This window comes from Gopherus evgoodei, chromosome 7 (genome assembly GCF_007399415.2).
Source record: "Gopherus evgoodei ecotype Sinaloan lineage chromosome 7, rGopEvg1_v1.p, whole genome shotgun sequence".
Taxonomy (NCBI): domain Eukaryota; kingdom Metazoa; phylum Chordata; order Testudines; family Testudinidae; genus Gopherus; species Gopherus evgoodei.
In genome coordinates, this window is record NC_044328.1 from 71607279 (window position 1) to 71628742 (window position 21464).

At 46.9% G+C, this 21464-nt stretch overlaps 1 pseudogene; it reads left to right on the forward strand.

Annotated features, from left to right (window-relative positions):
- LOC115655599 overlaps positions 1-20894 on the forward strand; it is a 133898-nt pseudogene extending 113004 nt beyond the window's left edge.
- The last annotated feature ends 570 nt before the right edge of the window (positions 20895-21464 follow it).

Here is a 21464-nt window from a genome sequence, read left to right on the forward strand (position 1 = left end):
AAATAAAGTTTCAAGGGAGATCATTCCTAGTTTGATGTCAGGTCTCTTTTGCTGGACCGTGACTAATTTAGTTTACCAAATGGAACTGAGAGAGGCTGTTGGCTCTCATGCTCAGTTCCAACATACAACATATAAAGTGTGGAATCTGAAATACTGGTGAACTCCTTGCTAAAACCCAGAATAATTGCTACATTCTGTAATTGAGCCTTTGGGAGCAACAACTATTTTCCTGGCAGTGTGCATCTCTTGCATTCTTTTCCTTTCAGCATGGAAAAAGATGTCTGGAAGTTGGAAGCTGCCACCTGCCCTGTTGCTTTTCCCATCACAGGAAATGCACTGCTGCTGAGTACAAAGAATTTGCCCCCATCAGTGATTGACTTTTATCCTCTCTGGACAAATACACAGGGAACAAAGGCTGGAGGGGCAAACACACATGATATACAAGTAAAGGTTCAAGGGAGATCATTCCTAGTTTGATATCAGGTCTCTGTTGCTGGACAATGACTAATCTAGTTTACCAAACAGAACTGAGAGGCTATTGACTTGCATGCTCTGTTCCACCACACCATATATAAAGTGTAGAATATGAAATACCAGTGAACTCCCTGCTAAAACCCAGAATGATTGCTACACTCTGTAATCAGGGCCAGCTCTAGCAATTTCGCAGCCTCATGCACGGTGGCATGCCGTGGGGGGCGCTCTGCTGCTCGCCAGTCCCGTGGCTCTGGTGGACCTCCCGCAGGCGTGCCTGCGGATGCTCCATCGAAGCAGCGGGACCAGCAGACCCTCCACAGGTAAGCCTGCGGGAGGTCCACCGGAGCCGCCTGCCGCCCTCCTGGCAACCAGCAGAGCACCTTCCGCGACATGCCGCCCCAAGCACGCACTTGGCGCGCTGTGGTCTGGAGCCGGCCCTGTCTGTAATTGAGCTTTTGGGAGCAACAACTATTTTCCTGGCAGTGTACATCTCTTGCCTTCTTTTCCTTTCAGAATGGAAAAACATGTCTGGAAGTGGGAAGCTGTCACCTGGCCCTGTTGCTTTTCCCATCACAGGAAATGCACTGCAGCTGAATACAAAGAATTTGCCCCCATCAGTGATTAACTCTCATCCTCTCTGGACAAATACACAGGGAACAAAGGCTGGAGGGGCAAACACACATGATATACAAGTAAAGGTTCAAGGGAGATCATTCCTAGTTTGATATCAGGTCTCTTTTGCTGGACAATGACTAATCTAGTTTACCAATCAGAACTGTGAGGCTGTTGGCTTGCATGCTCTGTTCCACCACACTATATATAAAGTGTAGAATATGAAATACCAGTGAACTCCCTGCTAAAACCCAGAATAATTGCTACACTCTGTAATCAGGGCCAGCTCTAGCAATTTCGCAGCCTCATGCACGGTGGCATGCCGTGGGGGGCGCTCTGCCGCTCGCCAGTCCCGTGGCTCTGGTGGACCTCCCGCAGGCGTGCCTGCGGATGCTCCATCGAAGCAGCGGGACCAGCAGACCCTCCGCAGGTAAGCCTGCGGGAGGTCCACCGGAGCCGCCTGCCACCCTCCTGGCAACCAGCAGAGCATCTTCTGCGACATGCCGCCCCAAGTACGCACTTGGCGCGCTGTGGTCTGGAGCCGGCCCTGTCTGTAATTGAGCTTTTGGGAGCAACAACTATTTTCCTGGCAGTGTACATCTCTTGCCTTCTTTTCCTTTCAGCATGGAAAAAGATGTCTGGAAGTGGGAAGCTGCAACCTGGCCCTGTTGCTTTTCCCATCATCGGAAATGCACTGCAGCTGAATATGAAGAACTTGTCCCAATCAATGTGTGAGGTAAAAATATTTATTTCTCATCTATTGTTCGGTTGTAGGTGGAGGTTAAGAGGAGCCTAGGTCAAGCAGAACTCCGTGAAATGTCTGGTGTTTACACAGTGCCAATCCCATGTCACTCAAATCTTCATATTTCAATCTTAATTCTTCCCTCACAAAAATAATCAATCTTGAATGCTAGATATAAACTGTTCTTGTTAACCTATGCCTTTTAATATAGGTGTCTAAGTCACAGGAAATCCAGAATATACCAGCCCAGCTTCACAGCAAGATGTACAGACAATCACATTGTGGGGGGAGTGGTCTAGTGGGCTCTGTCGAGAAAGGGCAGTCAGACCTGGTTTTTATTCCTACCTCTGCAACAGACTCTGGTTCCGTCTACATTTGGAGCTTGGGGTCTGATTCCCAGCTCACATGGACAGACTTATGCCATCAAGCTAGTGTGCTAAAAATAGTAATAGCTGCGGAAGCACGGGCTAACCACCCTAAGCATAAACCTACTTGTACCCCTTGGGTATGTATTTGGGGCAGCTAGCCAGGCCACTCTCTGTGCTTCTCGGGCTATGCTACGGTTCTTAGTGGGCTAGCTCAATGAGAGCTGGCATGAGTAGGTCTGCTCAAGTTGGGAATCAAACCCGTAGCCCCAAGTGCAGATGTAGCCCATGGGTGCATCCAAGTAAGTCACCTAAGCGCTATCTGCCTCAATTTCCCCCTCTGTAAAACTGCTGTAATGATATGTGCCTGTTTCTCAAGGGGATGGTAAGGTGTCAGCTGTAGGTCAGCTTTGAAAAAATGGCTTTGTTCTGTTCCATGCTATTGTTTCACTGTAATTATAATCTCAAATACCATCATCTCACATGCGAATGGCAATCCACAGCCTGGGATCTGACAGCCAAGTTGGTTTCTTTCCTTCTGGCTCACCATCGCAAATAATAAAAGTTAAGCAGGAGAAACTCTGCCCCCAGTTACATCTGTTCACCCTCATTCTTATCAAATCCTACCATAAAGAGTTACAGATATGTAACCCCATTGTGGTTGATTTGCACAGGTGTAATGGATTGGAAATTAGGCAGTAAGTCTATTGGTAATGTAAAAGGGGAAACAGACTCTCACTCCACTCTCTCTCTGGCTCTGCAGGGCTGACAGGAATAAGGAAAAACTGTCTTGTCATTATAAAGACAGCAGATGTTACTATGAATAAATGGAGGCAGGAGTTCTGTGGTGTTAGAAGTATCATTTGTACACAGTCATTTTTCAGAATAGAACTGAATCGTCATTAGTTAAACAGTGCAAATTGCTAGAGCTCACAAATGAAAGGACCTGCATTAATTCCAGCTGCTAGCAGGATGAGAAAATTAAATAACACAGAGAGATGGATCCTTCTTTCACACTCACTCTTTCCTTTTAGGAAAAACACAGTGTTAACAGAACATCAAGATTAGAAACTGAAGCATAAGTCAGGCAGTTCCCAAATCTGACTAGTATTATCTTAGCCACATATGAGATCTTTCATTAATTTGTAATTTGATCTGCTCACATTCTTATTCTTAATTAAGTGGATTTGTGTTAAAACTTGCTGGTTTTATGTGTTCACTTTGACAGCTCAGGGAAAAGTATGGCCCGATTTTCACAATATATTTGGGCTCAGAGCGAGTTGTGGTGCTGTATGGACAGGAGGCTGTGAAGGAAGCGTTGATTGATCAAGGGGACGAGTTCAGTGACAGAGGACATATGCCAGTATTTGAAAGGTTGCCCAACAAAAAAGGTAAATTTCCAGTAACATCAGCATATAGAGCTGATATTCTCTGTATGTGGGGAACACAACTGAGATAACAAAAGGGGAAGTAGCTGGAGTTTCATTTAGAACAGTAGCAAAGATTGGTTCCATTCCCTGTTACTCCACTAGCTCCCTGACCTGAATGCTCGTAACATCTCACTACAGGTGAGTGAGAGGCAGTGACTAGGCCATTGCACAGTAGAAGGGCGAGAATACAGCCAGGAGACCAGAGCTGGAGAGGCCAATCCCCTTCTTCCCCTGCTCAGTGGTGCAACAAGGCCCTAGAGGGCCCTGGTCCAAGAATAGATTAGGAGGCCCCTTTTTCCAATCACAGGCCAGAGCCCACATCTTTCCTCCCTCCCCAGCAACATCCCAGCCTACAACTCACCTCATCACCCCCCAAATCCCCTATTTCCACCCACACCTCTCACAACTCACCCCACTTGCCCTCAATCCCTCACCCTGAAGCTCACTGTTGCTCCCCACTCACCCTATAACACCTCAACACCTGGCCCTCCAGCCCTTCACCTACTTCACCTTCACCTCATCAGATTTCTTTTAGCCCAATCCTCTAATTTGTCTAGGTCCCTCTGCATCCTATCCCTACCCTCCAGTGTATCTACCGCTCCTCCCAGTTTAGTGTTATCTGCAAACTTGCTGAGGGTGCAGTCCATGCCATCCTCCAGATTATACAGCTGGGAACCCTGATGTGCACAGTTGCAACACTCACACAATAGGAACTCTTCTATATTTACAAATATTGTTTATTAATATATTTAGCCCTGTCACAAGCACCCCAGCTCAGTAAGGTAGATACAGATACTACAGAATGTACATCTGCACATCCATATACTCACACCATCCCTTGTAGAATAACCTGAAATGTTAGCTATCATCTTCCTCCTCACCATCACCTCCCTCATCATCACCGGTGACCATCATTCTGGCACCTCCCAAGGGCTACATCTCTCTCTCTCTCCTACTGCCCCTAGGCTGGGATGCCACCTTTATAATATGTTACGCTGATGCCGCTATGTTTGATGCATATTCATTAGGGGATTTCTTCCCTTTTCCTTATTTGTATTTACTCACCCTACTAATGTTGAGGTGACTTTTTCGTATAGCTTGGTATATCAATGATCTCAGCTTATTATCATATATGTCCATTCATTACCATGGCCTCTTGTGGTTAGGTATCACATTTGTTGTTTTTGTCCTAACTGGTTATTTTAGTTCTTTCCAAGTTTCAAGTTGTGGTGTATCTCTTAAGTTTAAAAGACTCTGGGCTAAGGAAAGCCCCTTTGCCAACCTGCTTTAATGCATCCTCTATGTTAAAGGTCAAAGCCATATATAGACCTTATGCTTTGGCTCACCACCATCTATCTAGGTGAAAGATCCCAAACATATGTATGATAACTTTGCCCTAGCTCAACATACAGGATGTGGCCTGCAGGTCCCTTGTGTTACAGCCAAAATATACTCTAATATACACCTATTATAATAAAACAAATAATCAAACCCATAAGAAAATGAGAAATGTATAAGAAAAGATATATAGGCAAGCAAGCAGGCTAGCCTTAAGTGTATCTCGTGTACCTGTTATGTATGCAGGTTAATTGCCAGGACACTTCTGTGGTTGAATTATTTACCTGAGGTCAGAACTTCCCTTTAAACTCTATTTTTAACTCCTCAAATACTTCGGGTTTTCTGTTGGGCCATTTATCTGTGCAAAGTTCACAGGCCTCAAACCTTATGTTAACTTGCTGAAGCTAATGTCATACAGGATATAGGCCTGTGGGTTTTTTGCATTACTTGCATTCTCAGGAATGTCGGGTTCCCTTCCAGTCTCTAAGGGGCATGTTCTCTAGTAGTTACAGACCCTTCTGCTTGTTCTTCCCAAGCTTGACCACTTTTGCCTTGTCCCTTCCAGTCTATATTCCTGTCCTCAGTCCTTTCTCATCCCCTCCCTGGCGCCTCTTCCCAGTCCCATTGTCCTTGCCTTCCTTACTCAGACTTCTCAGCCCAGCCCCAGTCTCCTTGGCCAGATAATCCCATTTCTCCCCTCTGGGCTCCCTGTCCAAGGCCCAGTCTCCCCCCTGCCCTGATTCTAACTCTTCCTCTTTCTCCCTACCCCCAGAGCCCATCTCCTTTCCCAGTCAGTCCCAATGTCCCCCTCTGGCTTCTCATCATTTTCACCCATCCAGGTTCCTTCTCCTAGTCTCCCCCTTCGCTGACTCTTTTCCCAGTTTCTTTGCCAAGCCAGTCCCAGTTCTCCCCCTGCATCCTGCCTCCTTCTCAGATAGGTTGCCCATCTCCCCTTTCTCTCTCACACTGATTCATGGTCCCAGTCTCCTTGCACAGCACCTGCTCATCCCCCAGTTCCTCATCTGATCTAAGTGAGTTCTCCTTCCATCCCTGCCAACTGGGTCCCAATCCCTCCTGTTTCCCTGGCCATTTCCCAGTCCCAGTCACTCCTCCCAGCTCTCTGTCCCATTCTCCTGGCCCAATCAGACCCAGGCTTCTCTGCCTTCGCCGCTCTTAGTTACAGTCTCCTTGACTCCACCCCCCGAGCTGCAATTAGAGGGACAGTCTGGCTTTCCCCTCTAGTCCTGGAATAGAGCATACTGAGTTGCTTTGTGAACATGGCGCATGCATAGAATGGTCAACACAAGGAGCTGAGAAGACAAAATGTTACGTTATTTTAGCCACTAAACCAGATTGAAAGTCTTGACAGGCCGGATCTGGCCTGCGGGTCCTAGTTTGACCTCCCCCGCACTAAACCCTGGCTAAGAAACTCTGAGCCAGGCCTCTGTCATATCCACTCCAATCAAGAAAGGGGAATTGGAACGGGCTGAGTAAGCCCAGGCCTGGCTGGCCTCATTAGCTAGGGGCTGCATAAAGGCTGATGGGCTCCCACAGGAATGATTGGAAACCACTGTGTAAATGGACAATGCTTTATAAGTGACCCACTAATTATTACTATTTATATTGCATTAGTGAGTACAGATCCCAAGATTGGAGCTTTATTGTGTGTGTGCTATAGTAACAGATAGGAAGGACTGTTCTGTGCTGCAAGCAGCATACATCTGAAATAGACATGAAAAATAAAAAGTGGAGGAAGGAAGTGTGATGGATCTGCTAAGCAGGGGACTATATGGATGCCATTCTGGCAGACATGCAGGAAACATCTTGCCTGGTGTATTTTGATGGCATCATCACTGGGAGGTCATTTGGGAAGCACCAGCAGAACTTGGGAGCTGTGCTGGAGAGGCTACTCCAAGCCAACTTAAAGGTGAATTCAGCAAAATGCAATTTTTGTATGTGACAAAGTAAATAACCTGCGCATATGATCTCAAGGGGTGTTGATGGTGAAGCTGTCCAATCCTGATCAGTGCCGAGTCCTGTCACTAAGGAGCAGCGTTTCATTGGTCTGGTTTCATAGTACTGGAGAGTCATTATTTGTTTTGCCACAACTGTACAGCCACTGTTCAAGCTAGCAGAGATGAGATGGATGTTTGAGTGGATTAGCCCTGCCAAGAAGCCTTTCTGGAACTAACGTGGAGGCTCATATCTGTAACAATACAGGCCTACTGAGATCCCCAGCTACCATCCATTCTAGATAGAGATGCCAGTGAAGCTGGTATTGGTGCTGTTTTGACTCAGCCATATGGAGACAAGGAAAGAGTAGTTGCATATGTCAGCAGGATGCTGAACAAAGCAGAGCAGACCTATTCCGTGGCTAATGCAGAGTTGCTGGCAGTGGTGATCTTCACAAAATATGTTTGCCACTTCCTGTTGTGGAAAGGATTCCTGTGAAGAACAGATCATGGTTCCCTCAGGGAGCTTCATAATTTCCATGATGCCCAAGGACTATTGAGCTGGTGTTTGGGACAGCTGGCTCAGTTCCATACCAGACAAGACACCGTCCAGGGTAATAGAACATGGATGCTGATGCTCTGTCCAGGAGACTGAGCCTGGAAGGCAGTTGAGAGGCGGGTGCCACCCTGAGATAAGAACAAAAGTCAAAAGCAGGCTCACACCCAACAAACCAACCAACCAACCAACCAAAGGGGGCCGCCTGCAAGAGGAAGGTGCTGCTCCGAAAAAAGATTGTGATCACAGGCATATTGGCCAGAGAAAAGGGGGCACTCGTGAGAAAATGGGCACTCCTGACCCCATTACAGGGACATTTGGGGATGGAGAAGCTTAGCCAAAAGGTTTGAAGTTGATGCTACTGGCCTGGATGGTGCAGGTCTCTTAGGGACCACGGACGTCTTCTTATACCTATGGGGACATAAGACAGATCATCCTACACCTAGAGTATCCCTGGTTACCACTCAGACAAGCCACTCTCTGCAAATGGTAGCTATGGTTATTCTGGGAGAGTCAGTCAGTACACCCTTGTGAGAGCAGGCTACTTCTCTGAGTAGGTAGAGGCTCATCAACTGCCTGATCGAGAAGCACAAATGATTGCTAACCTCACTCCTTGCATACCAACCACTGGTGAAAATTTTGAATCATGCTTATTCTAAGGGGTATGTGACCTCCTTGAGATAAATAAGACCTGTACTACACCTTACTACCCATGGTGAGACAGGCTGTTGGTGTCAGGAATCAGGAATCAGGAGCTGCAGGAGAGTCGGTCTCTGGGAAACCTAACAAGGGCAGCTGGCCTGTGATAGGCTGCCTGATTAGCTACACCACCTGCCTGGTGGGGAGAGACAGCAGACCAGCTCTTAAGCCCAGCTGCAGCAACAGTTTGGTGGCTGCTCAAAGCATTTGCCCATGGTTGTGATAGCGCCTGCTCCTGCCTTGCCTTATTCCAAGTAACCTGGTTCTGACCTTTGGCTCCAATTCTTGACTTTTGACTTTGGCTCTGTCACCTGGCCTCTGGGTCTGACCCTGGTCTCCTACTCTCCTAATCCTGTCTACCAACTCCTGCTCTGAGCAGTAGCATGACCAGCCACACCCAGGTTTCTGCCAGGTGGAGCGTCTGAACTGTACATTTGCAGCTATGTTGTAGATGCCAATCATAGAAGTGGGACAGTTTTCTTCCCTAGGTCATGATGGCCTACAGGACTAATGTGCAGTCGTCCCTGGGGTACACGTCATATAATGTGATGTTTGGGCATGTGACCACCCTCTAGCAGAATTGCTGGATGAGATAGCTAAGACAGATGAGTATACTAGTCCCACAGAGTACCTAGCACTTGACAGGCATCCTCAGCACTGCTGCCCAAGCAATAAAGCCTCACCAGGGCCACCTAGAGACAGAAGGAGCCCTGAGATTTAAGGGGGAGTGCCCAGATATACCAGGAGGATGAACTGGTTTGGGTCCACAAAAGGGAAAGGAGTTTGATTGCTAAGTTGCAGCAAAAGTACAGGTGTTCATACAGGCTGGTCGGCCAGGCGTCAGAGGTGTTTTGTGCACAATCCACTGTCCTCAATGGAAACAATTTTGTCCTCCATTACAACAGGCTAAAACCTCCTTGGGTCCTTACTCAGCTGAAGATATGATCAACTTCCCACAGCAGGGCCAATAGAATAATTGAGAGCCACAGTCAGCTAAGAGGTTGACTCCCAGAGCAGTGAAGAGGACCAGACCAGGGTGAACATTAGCATGTGTCTCATTGAGTAGTGGCAAACCTTCATATGGCATAGCCAGGTGTGGCCTTATCAGAAGGAACCGAAATGGATGACAAAGAGAACCACCAACAGTGGGAAGTGAACCTATAACAGAGATGGTAGAACCAGTACCGGGGAAGGAATTCTGTAATCTGGGCTGAGGCGAGCCAATGAGTGAGCAAAACACAAATGACCCAGCGATATAGAAGGACCTGAGGCCACAGGAAGAGCACAGAGCCCTCTGCTGGCACCAAGACTGCCACATGGACTAGCACTATGTGTGAGAATGCATCCTTCCTCAGAGAGGAGGGCAGTATGATGAGTCTGTTAAGCAGGAACTACAAGTCCCATTGACCACTTCCCAACTGCACTTGATACTTCCCTTTCCCCTGGTCAGGTAGGGGGAAAGATCCTGAACCAGGATGTGGCCTGGCTATGATGGAAAGCAGCAGCCACAATGCAAGAAAGGAGCTGTGGAGAGGTTGTATGCAGAGAGGAACCCCCAGCAACTGTGGACAGAGTTCCATATGGAACAAGTTGCCAGACATTACAGTTGGGGGCAGGTCACTGGTAGGATTGCCAGGCGTCCAGTTTTCAACCGGAATTCCTAGTCGAAAAGGGACCCTGGCAGCTGGTGCTGACTGGACCATTAAAAGTAGGAGATGGCACTAGGGGCGAGGGTAGTGCACAGAGCCTCCCTGGCCACCCATGCACCTAGGGGCCACAAGAACCTGGTGGCCGCTTCGTGGGAGCCACAGTAAGTGCTGCCGGAACGCCGCACCCCGAAACCCCTCCCACATCCCTGCCCCAGCCCTAATCCCCATCCTGCAGCTCAAACTTCTCATCCATAGCCCCACCCCAGAGCCCGCACCCCCAACCAGAGCCCTCATGTCCCTCCCACACCCCAAATTCCTGCCCCAGCCCAGTGAAAATGAGTAAGAGTGGGGAAGAGTGAGCGACAGGGGTGTGGGGGGGAGTTGGAGCCAGCAGAGGTGAGGCCTCGGGGTAGGGGTGTTCATTTTTTTGTATGATTAGCAAGTTGGCTACCCTAGTCGATGAGGGAGCAACAGCAGCTGGGCAGGGAGCCAATGCAGAGGGGCCCAAGGAGAGACACTAACGGAGCCTGGCCTGGAAACCTGAAAGCTCCTATTTGCTTGCACAGAGACTGCGCTAGAGAGGGTGTGCCAGGCATGAGCCCTGAAGGACTCTGACTCTCGCCTGTAGTGCCCCAGGGCCAAACAGCAAGCACTAGGCCTCACTGGGATTTGTAACTGTTTAAGCCTCTGTGTATCTAGTGTATCTAGTGTATAGTGGTCTGACTACCAAAAGGAGGCTGCCAGACAGCTCTCCAACACCAAATTCTACAGGCCACTTCCCTCAGATCCCACTGAGGAATACACTAAGAAACTACAACATCTACTCAGGACACTCCCTACACTAATACCGGAACAAATCAACATACCCTGAGAGCCCCGACCAGGGTTATTCTATCTACTACCCAAGATCCACAAACCCGGAAATCCTGGACGCCCCATCATCTCGGGCATTGGCACTCTCACTGAAGGACTGTCTGAATATGTGGACTCTCTACTCAGACCCTATGCCACCAGCACTCCCAGCTATCTTAGTGACACCACTGATTTCCTGAGGAAACTACAATGCATTGGTGACCTTCCAGAAAACACCATCCTAGCCACCATGGATGTAGAGGCTCTCTACACGAACATCCCACACACAGATGGAATTCAAGCTGTCAGGAACAGTATCCCTGATGATGCTACAGCACAACTGGCTGCTGAGCTCCGTGCCTTTATCCTAACACACAACTATTTCAAATTTGATGACAATATATATCTTGAGATCAGTGGCACAGCTATGGGCACCTGCATGGCCCCACAATATGCCAATATTTTTATGGTCGACCTGGAACAACACTTCCTCAGCTCTCGTCCACTCACGACCCTTCTCTACCTACGCTACATTGATGACATCTTCATCATCTGGACCCATGGGAAGGAGTCTCTGGAAAAATTCCACCACGATTTCAACAGCTTCCACCCCACCATCAACCTCAGCCTGGACCAATCTACACAGGAGGTCCACTTCCTAGACACCACCGTGCAAATAAGTGATGGTCGCATTACCACCACCCTATACAGAAAACCTACCAACCGCTATGCCTATCTTCATGCCTCCAGCTTCCATCCCGGGCACATCACACGATCCATTGTCGACAGCCAAGCACTGAGGTACAACCGCATCTGCTCTAACCCCTCAGACAGAGACCAACTCCAACAACCTACAAAATCTCCACCAAGCATTCTCAAAACTACAATACCTGCATGAGGAAATAAGGAAACAGATGAATAGAGCCAGACGTGTACCAGAAGCCTCCTACTGCAAGGCAAACCCAAGAAAGAAACCAACAGGACTCCACTGGCCATCACATACAGTCCCCAGCTAAAACCTCTCCAATGCATCATCAGGGACCTACAACCCATCCTGGACAATGATCCCACACTTTCACAGGTCTTGGGTGGCAGGCCAGTCCTCGCCCACAGGCAACCTGCCAACCTGAAACATATTCTCACCAGTAACTGCACACCACATCATAGTAACTCTAGCTCAGGAACCAATCCATGCAACAAACCTCGATGCCAACTCTGCCCACATCTCTACACCAGCGACACCATCACAGGACCTAACCAGATCAGCCACACCATCACCGATTCATTCACCTGCACGTCCACCAATGTAATATACGCCATCATATGCCAGCAATGCCCCACTGCTATGTACATCAGCCAAACTGGACAGTCGCTATGGAAAAGGATAAATGGACACAAATCAGATATTAGGAATGCCAATATACAAAAACCTTTAGGAGAACACTTCAACGTCCCTGGCCACACTATAGCAGACCTTAAGGTGGCCATCCTGCAGCAAAAAAACTTCAGGACCAGACTTCAAAGAGAAACTGCTGAGCTTCAGTTCATCTGCAAATTTGACACCATCAGCTCAGGATTAAACAAAGACTGTGAATGGCTTGCCAATTACAAAACCAGTTTCTCGTCCCTTGGTTTTCACACCTCAACTGCTAGAACAGGGCCTCATCCTCCCTGATTGAACTACCTCATTATCTCTAGCTTGCCTGCATATATATACCTGCCCCTGGAAATTTCCACTACATGCATCTGATGAAGTCGGTATTCACTCATGAAAGCTCATCCTCCAAAACGTCTGTTAGTCTATAAGGTGCCACAGGACTCTTTGCTGCTTTTGCAGATCCAGACTAACACAGCTACCCCTCTGATACTTGTATCTGAACTCTTTGCTGCGAGACCTGACCCAATTCCCTTTCCCTGAGCCGTGTGTCTGAGTGGCTATTGAGCCCCACTAGGGCTAGCGCCTACAAGACCTAAAGTGCTTGCCTCCGAATCATAGTATGCCTGGGGCACTATTAGTACCTTGGGACTTTGGTGTACTCCAGCTCCAAGGAGCCCAAATAATTACAGGATTGTTTCCCCTACTTAAGAAATAGAAAGCTGAGACACAGAGATGAAGTGACTTGCTTGAGGTCACATCTGGGACATCTGCAGCGGAGATGGGAATTGTTCCCAGATTTCCTGAGACCCAGACCTTAGCAGCAAACCATCCTGCCTCTTGCAATATTTAATGCAACAATAAGGGCTAAACTGAAGTTGGCTCTTCCCATCTGGTGAATTGTAAGTGGAAGAGGAGAATGCACTGAGACCCTTCCCCACCATTGGTACTACATTAGTGCTGCTGCTGCTGCTGCTGCTGCTTGTGCACCTTGAGCCAAGGGGCAGCTATTGCTGTTGGGAATGAGTCAAAGAGAATCGATGGGTGAGGAACACGAGCAGGGGTCTGGTGCATGAAGAAAATGCTGCTTCTGGATGTTCCCCATGAGCACTGTGCTCTCAGGTTAGAGGAGTGAACTCTTGCCGATAATTCCCAGGAATGTTGTGCTGCTCCCTCTGATGCTGCAGCCCCTGGTTAGCTCTCAGTTACCAGCCCCATGTGTTCCTTGTGCTTATGGGGAAGGGAGAACCTGAAACGGAAGCTAAGATGTCACTGGTGAGCCAGTGGGAAATTCAGCCTCTCCAGCTGCATTAGCTGAGCTGTGGGGCCTGCTTAGTGCACTCTGAAGGTGGAAAGCAGACCTATCCCTTCTGCTGTTGTGTTGGGAGCCATTATTCCTTCCCTAGCACAACAACTGTGTATTTGCACTGTATGGCCCGGGCTGGCAGTGCCAAGGGGAGATTGCTGCGCTCTGGGAGTTAGTGATGATGCTACAACAACACAAGCAGTGGCTCAGGCAGAGCCCTCTGAGCACGATCCTGTTGTGAAAGGCTTGGGATCTTTCCTGTGAAATGGGATCCAAGTCAGACAGGCAGGTGTCAGTCAGAGAGGCACTGATGGCCCCTGGTCAGACCAGAGTGTGCCAGGCAGAGAGCAGCAGAACAGACAGAGTTAAACTGATTGCCAAGAAAAAAAAGTGGCAAGTGTTTAATTTAGCATGTGAGAGCTAAGAGGGAGGGATTGGGGCAGCCCTAACCCACCCTCCTCAGGGCATATTGCTGTCAGCCCTACCTTGAGTCTTTCCCTATGGATGGAGATCCACAACATCTCCATGCTGCCAGTGACTCTGATGCGGAGGGTGAAGACACTAAATTAAAACTGACTCTTTAGTTTTGTTTTGCTCCAGGGCGGCCCTTTGACCCCACCCTCTTCCTCAACCATGCCACCTCCAATGTCATCTGCTCGATCGTCTTTGGGGACCGGTTTGACTATGAAGATAAGAAGTTTGTAACTTTAATAAATCTCATAGATGAAATTAACAATCTCCTGCGCTCTCCCAGGACAGTGGTATGATCAGGGGTTTATTCTATTCTTCTCCTTTCTATTGGGGGAGGGAACAGAAATTTATTTCTTTAACTATTAATTTTCCATAAACAAGTGTTATTTCAGATTCCCATAATGGTCTCCTTCTGGCTAGGCTGTAGCTACTACCAAACCCAGCCTCAAACTTGTTTCTAAGTATTGTTTAAATTCCCACACAAAACACGTCATTAGCTTGGAATTAAATTTGCTTAAAGATATTCACTATCAACATTATTGGTAAAAATCAAGGAAGTTGCCAGTTAAAATGTTAATGTCCACACCAATCACATGTCACATGCCTTATCACATAAGCAACATGACAGTGAATGTGATCACATTTCTCACTTCCAAAATAAACTCTTTTTCAATCCAGCTCACAGCCACTTACCTCCATGCCCCCTTCCTGAAAACCTCACTAAATGTACCAAATGAAGGGCCAAACTGTCTGCTGGCATAACTCATTCGAAATCAATGGAGTTACATTGGCAAAGAATGTGAGTCTTTTAAATTCAACCTCAGCACGACTAAAGTAAATTTCCCTTTGAAAATCTATAATGTGCTACCACTTGCTAAGAAAATCTGTGTTCAGAGGGTGATTTTTCAAAAACAAGATGTGTCTATTTTGAAAATAATGGAGAGCCTTTTAGCTAATGTAACTGAATGTCCCTGAAGTTTTTGTGTGGGATATATATATGCATTGGGTAATGGGAGTTGGTAAAGTTTTCAAAGTTCTTCAGAATCCATTTAGAAAATAAGATGTCACAGAAGAGTCTGTGCTGCCATAGTTAAGTCATTTGAGTAAATACTATGAAGGAAGCTTCTCTGCCCAGGAAAACCAAGATGTGTTTTTCTTTCAATCTTTACAGCTGTACAATTTTTTCCCAACTCTCATGCATTACATCCCTGGGCCTCACCAGAGAATCTTTAAACATTTTGAGGATTTGAGAAAGTTTGTTCTGGAGAGAGTGGAGATGCACAGAGAGTCCCTGGAGCCCAGCTGCCCTCGAGACTTCATCGATGCTTTCCTCGTCAAAGTAAAACAAGTAGGTGCTAGCCGCAGCCCTTCCCCTTTACTAGGGAGTGGGTTATACATATCAGTGGTATTTATTTGTCAAGGAACAACAGAGTACGTGGCTTTTCAGAAGACCCTAAAGGGAGACAAGGAAATTGAAATATAAACGGGGAAGCTCTATTCTCCTCACTCATGTAAAAGCACATTAGTGAACAGAAATGGCCCAAAGCACTGCAATAATACTGCTGTAATCTCCAGTACTATGGCCCATTTCTGTAGGATTTGTATAACGATGCCAGGTGGGTCACATTTTGGGTAGAAAATGAGACTTTTTTGGCTTGTGACAATAGATCGAATGCTTTTACAATCAATTATCAACCATCTGTACCAAACCTTTTTGCAGGAGCAACATAACAGCCAGTCGGAATTTACCACTGAGAGCTTGTTAAACAGAACATTAGGCTTATTCTTTGCTGGAACAAGTTCAACCAGTGACACCCTGAAACGTGGACTCAAGCTTCTGATGAAATACCCAGAAATCAAAGGTAACAGTGACACACACACACAAAATGTTACGTCTTCGGGACATGTGAGGAGAGCCTGGCTCTATAGATCAGTACATGTAGGCAGAGCCTCTTTCGTTAAATCATCAGATCACATCTGGCCTGGGTTGGCAGTGACCTGCATGACCTGCATGACTGTCATGCGGTGGATGTTCTTTGGTTCATGTGAAGTGAGTTGAAGATTGTTGGGGGACTTTCTTACTCCAGTTCCCTGCAGGCAGAAATTCTCATCCAAAAAGCACCAGTACAGTGGGTATTACTTGTCCCCATATTGGCCATCTGAGGAGAGGATCCAAAGGCTGAATGGGGCTGTTGTGATTGAATTCCTCTCCCAAACCCAGATCAGTGTTCAGGTTCTCTGATAAGGGAAGTACATGTGTATGTCTACACTACAATTAAACATCCGTGGCTGGCCCAGGTCAACTGGGTCTGGCTCACAGGACTTGGGCTACAGGGCTGTTTAACTGCTGTGTAGATGATTTCGCTTGGGCTGGAGCCCAGGCTCTGGGACCCTCCCTCTTCCTGAGGTCCCTGAGCCTTGGCTCCAGCCTGAGCCCTAACTTCTAAACAGCCCTGTAGCCTGAGTCCTGCGAGCCTGAGTCAGCTGACATGGCCAGCCGTGGGTGTTTAATTGCAGTGTTTGTAAAAGAGAAGCCTGCCCTGCCCAGGGCTGGCGCTTCCATATAGGTGACCTAGGCGGTCGCTTATGGCACCATGATTTGGGGGGGCGGCATTTTGCTGCCCTCGGTTGCAATTCGGCAGCGGGGGTTCCTTCCACGCTCCGGATCTTCGGCAGCAATTCTGCGGCAGGTCCTTCATTCGCTCCAGGACCCGCCGCCGAAGTGCCCTGAAGACCGGGAGCATGGAAGGACCCCTCCGCCACAGAATTGCCACCAACGACCGGGAGCGCAGGACCCCCACCTAGGGCGCCAAACACCCTGGCCCCGCTCCTGGCCCTGCCACTGACCAGGGTGTGTCTGTTCTGTGTGTAACAGATGATTTCACATTGCAGGGCTGTCAAACGGGCTCCTTCCCCCTGAATGAAGGCAAAGATGTTTTGCCTTTGGATTTAATGGGCTTGTAGAGGACAGGATCATGTAAGGGCTTAAATCAAAGCTCTGTTAGTGCTAAAAAAAATTCTGTATCCAGTGCTAATTCCAACTTCATATTAGCAGGGCCTTCCCTAGCTATTTTGGTGCCCTATGCAGCCCCTCTGAGGGGGGCTGTGTGAGGCCCCAGGACTCCGCGGGGTGAGGGGGGGCTGTGTGGGGCCCTGCCACAGGCCTCCGCGGGAGGGAGTGGGTTGGCCCCAGGCCTCCATGGGGGACGGGAGAGAGGGAGGCTGGTCACTTCCTGCAGGAAGTAGAGTGACCTGGTCCCAGCCTGCTCTGCTCTCCTGGTTCCCAGGCTTGGAGGGAGGGGGGAACTGCCCTCCAGAACTCGCCGGTGGCACAGCTGGGAGCCAGAGGAGCAGAGCAGGTTGGGGCCGGGTCACTCCACTCACCAATGAGTGCAGGCCCCAACCATTTTTGGAGTTCTCGGGGAGTGCGGGCGGGGCTGGGGCAGGAAGAGGTGGGGCGGAGCACAGGCAGGGGCCCTGGAGAAGAGCCAGAGCAGGGGATGTAGCAGCACGCAGCTGCGCAGGGCACCAGGAAATTTGGTGCCCCAAATTTTTTAGTGCCCTACACACCTGCATACTTTGTGTATGGTTAAGGACAGCCCTGCACATTAGCAAATGGCCTTGCGGGGGGAGATGCTTTGGGACTCTCTTGCTTAGTAGATATTTAGATGCACTGGTGATAATTTTACATTGTGCTCTAGTTAGTAACAGAACCAGGTATAAACAATATCACTGCCCTGTGATTACATTGTTGGCCCTTTATCATAGATACCTAGTACAGTAGTTTCTGTAACAGAAAATTTTACCTGTTTTGTTATATTCCCAGTGTCCATCTGCTGAGACTTGTGTTTTGGGGGCAGAGCAACCGACTGTTGGGCAAATCCATGGGAATCCTGTTCTTTAGTCTTGGTGTTAAATGTCATTAATTTGATGACAGAGAAGGTTCATGTAGAGATTGACCGTGTGATCGGCCGAAGCCGAAGCCCCTGCATGGCATATCGAAGCCAGATGCCCTACACAGATGCTGTTGTACATGAGATGCAGAGATTCATCTCTTTTGCCCCTCTTGGTGTCCCACGTGCTGTGACTAAAGACACTCGTTTCAGACAATACATTATCCCCAAGGTCAGTTCTCGGTGAAAGAGCCAGATCTGCGTTCGTGATAGAAATAGTGTGGCCAGTTTTTATGTGGTGGGAATTTTAAATAATTGCCATGAATATACCAATTATATTGAAATTTTCTAAGCCTCTGTTTGCAGCTGAACAGACTTTCATAGTCTGCAGGTTAGGGTTTCCATCCAAAAGAAGGTTTGAGGGCCTAGTTGCGTAGCAGTAAGATATGGAATAGCGAATAACTTTAGCAGTGATGTGCAGCTAAGATTTTGGTATCACATCAATGCGTGCAAGCATTCCCCTCTTTTTTGGGGCCAAAGGGGGGTGTTTCTGGGGAAACTTCTTGATACTGTTCGGTCAAATCAAAACAAAATAGTGCATGCAAATGAGTAATGAATGAATAGGTTTAAAAAGGATCAGAGCTCCCCGCACATTTGCCCATTTCTGGAATTGAATGCAAACCAGTACAGATAAATACACACCACAAAACAAACCTCGTTTCAAGGCTGAGGTTTCTGTAAAATTGAGTCAGGTTTTTACTCTTAGTCATATGATGCCAGTTACTGAGCTCAGTTCAGCCAGCAAGCCAAAAAAAAATCAGAAAAAATATTCGTTTAGCTTCTGAAAATATTTGCAATTTGTCAGCAAGTTGGAAAAATCTGGTCTACTTCAGAAATCTTGGTGTGGGTTTTATCCCCCTTCTTTAATGCTTTAGTCCAGTGAACAGGACACTTTCCTGGGATGTGGGAGACCTAGATTTGTACCTCCACTCTGGAGCCAGGACTTGAACTCAGATTTCTCCAGTGAGTAGCCTAAGCACCAGGCTATAGACTATGCTGGGGTGAGTCCTCAATCTCTCTTGCAGAAGCTATTCTATTTCGTATCAATACTTAAATATTCAGTGAAGCAGGGACTCAAGCGCAGTTCTTCCCCCTCCCAGCTGAGTGCCCTAATCACCAGCATTTAGGTTATTTTGTTCTCAAGTCCTCCTGGTCAAGCTGTTCCACTTTGTATTTTCATTAGGCCAAAAATCTGGGATTTAAGAAATGTGGATTAAATTATTCCCTCTGCTTGATTCAGAGGAGGGATTTGAATCCACATCTCCTGCCTCCCAGGTGAGTGCCTTTCTCATTCTTGCTGGCTCAGTGGATACTTAAATATTAATAAAAAGTGGAACAGCTTCATAAGGAGCCTATCCTGGAATATCTGAGAGCTTGGAGATTAGAATCCTCATTTTGGATGGGGGGAAGATCTGAGTTCAAATTGTTGCTCCAAATTGGGGATTCAAACTTGCATCTCTCACATCCCAAGTACCTTAGCCTCTGGCCTAAAAGTTATAGGAAGACACACACCCCTCCTCCTATGTGTTTTCTGAACTTTTTCCCAGACAAAACTGATTGGGTCAAATTCGCAGATAGTTTCGGATCAGCTGAAACTGCATTTCTGCTGGATAAACTGTATTTGTCTGATAAAATTTACCCAGTTTTAATCTCCACCAAACTCTGAACCTGTTGAGCTGTTAAAATGCACCAGAACTCACCATACTCAGGGGTAGGGTTGCTGACTGTGAGTTTGACTGTAAAATTGCATGGGGCTCTCAGTTTAATTATGAATTATAGGGAAACTGTTGGTGTGATGAATACAGTATCTTGACCAGGAAACCTCAGCTGCTTCGGAGCATCAGCTCAGAGGTGCAAGTGAAACTTCTGGATCTTAGCCAAAGTCTCCCCAAACTATGTTGAATTCAGGATAATGATCAGATAGGATCAACCTCTCTGAAGAGGATTTCCCTGTGGATGGGATTTCAGTGGGATTAGCTCTTCTCATGGAATTTTAATATTGCTGCTTCTGGTTGAAAACATGAAGTTCAGGAACTGCAAGGAAATGAAGAAAAATCAAGATGGGACCCACTGTCCAGTTCTGAATTTTGAAGGTTTCTCTGCTTTGGATAGTATCCACTTTAACTCGTTTATAAGTTTACTAATTTAGGGCACCACTATATTCCCTGTGCTGCGGTCAGGTCTATATGACAGCAAGGAATTTCCAAACCCAGAGCAATTTAACCCAGGACATTTCTTGGATGAAAATGGTGCCTTCAAGAAGAGTGACTTCTTCATGCCGTTTTCTATAGGTAAAGATATCCATGTTTATTTCAGATCTCAGATCTTCTAGCTTTGCCTCAATGATTCTGCTGGCTCACACTGTCTGCAGAGGGTTTTCAGGTGGTCCATGAAGCAGAGTCTCTCACGCTAGTAAAACATCTATCAGTCTTTAAACTGTGTTACTTCCCACTAGCTGTCTGAAGTGACTTTTCGGATGCACTCGACATACTCCTCTCTTTGTTCTGCTTGGCAACTTCATGCTTTTCTGGTGTCTGTCTGGCGTAAATGAATCCATGATCAATTATTCCTTCATCCACCTATTCATGATCCTGCCTGCACCTCCTTACTTGTTACCCAATAACCACCACATTACTCTCCCTTTAACACTTATTAGCCAACTTGGGGAGCGCATAAGCTATTCCTCAAATCCCACATCTTCCCAACCCTCTCCCTAAACTGGATTTAAAAAGACCGCTTTATATATGGAACTCAAACCTTAAAACAATCTTTGAATGGCTTCTTAAGCTCAAAATGCTTTCCTACCATCCTGAACTCAGAGTGACTTCCATTATCCTCCATCCATAGAAACAGCATGTAAAGTGCAGCAAAGAAAGATCTCCAATATCTCTTCAATATTCCTTTTTCATTGCAGGGAAACGGAGTTGCTTGGGAGAGGCTCTGTCTCGGATGGAGCTATTTTTGCTACTGACAACGATTTTGCAGAACTTTACCTTGAAGTCTCCCATTGACCCCAAAGATATTGATATAACTCCAATGAGTTTCACCTCAAATATCCCAGTGTCCGACCAGCTCATTGTTATTCCTTGGTAAATACCTTGAAAAGTCACCTCCATTTCCTGAGGTGATTAATTTGATTGTCTGTGATCTTGAACTCCTTAATACAGTGACAGAAATTAACTAATTGCCGTGAAATGCACAGACAAATTAGTCAACTTTTTAATTAAATAGGATTTAACAAAATTAAGTGTTATACCATAAAATAACGGTATGGCAGGTACAATAATCCTGCAGTGTTCTCAAATGGGCTCAGGTGTGAATTTATTCTCAACATATGCTGGGTATGTTTTCAGTTCATTTGTGGTGTAGTTGACAAACGTGAAAGCTTCTTTGACAGCTGTAAAGGCTGCTCTGTTCACAAGGAGCTAGTAACAATGTCCAGCATTTAAGGTCTGTTCAGCCAATGATAGTGAATTATGACGATGATGTTCTGCTTCGATGGGGAGAGTTTCTGTGGTAGGGGGACTGAACTGGAATTCCCACTCCTCACTTTATCCAGTCAGGTTCAGATAAATTCAGTAGGATTAATCTTTTACTCTTCATACAGATTCTTCCTATAATTTTTGTAACTCATCTCTGGCATCTTAAATCTATAAAATAAGATTCCAGGAATGTCCTTCTGTGCGTCAC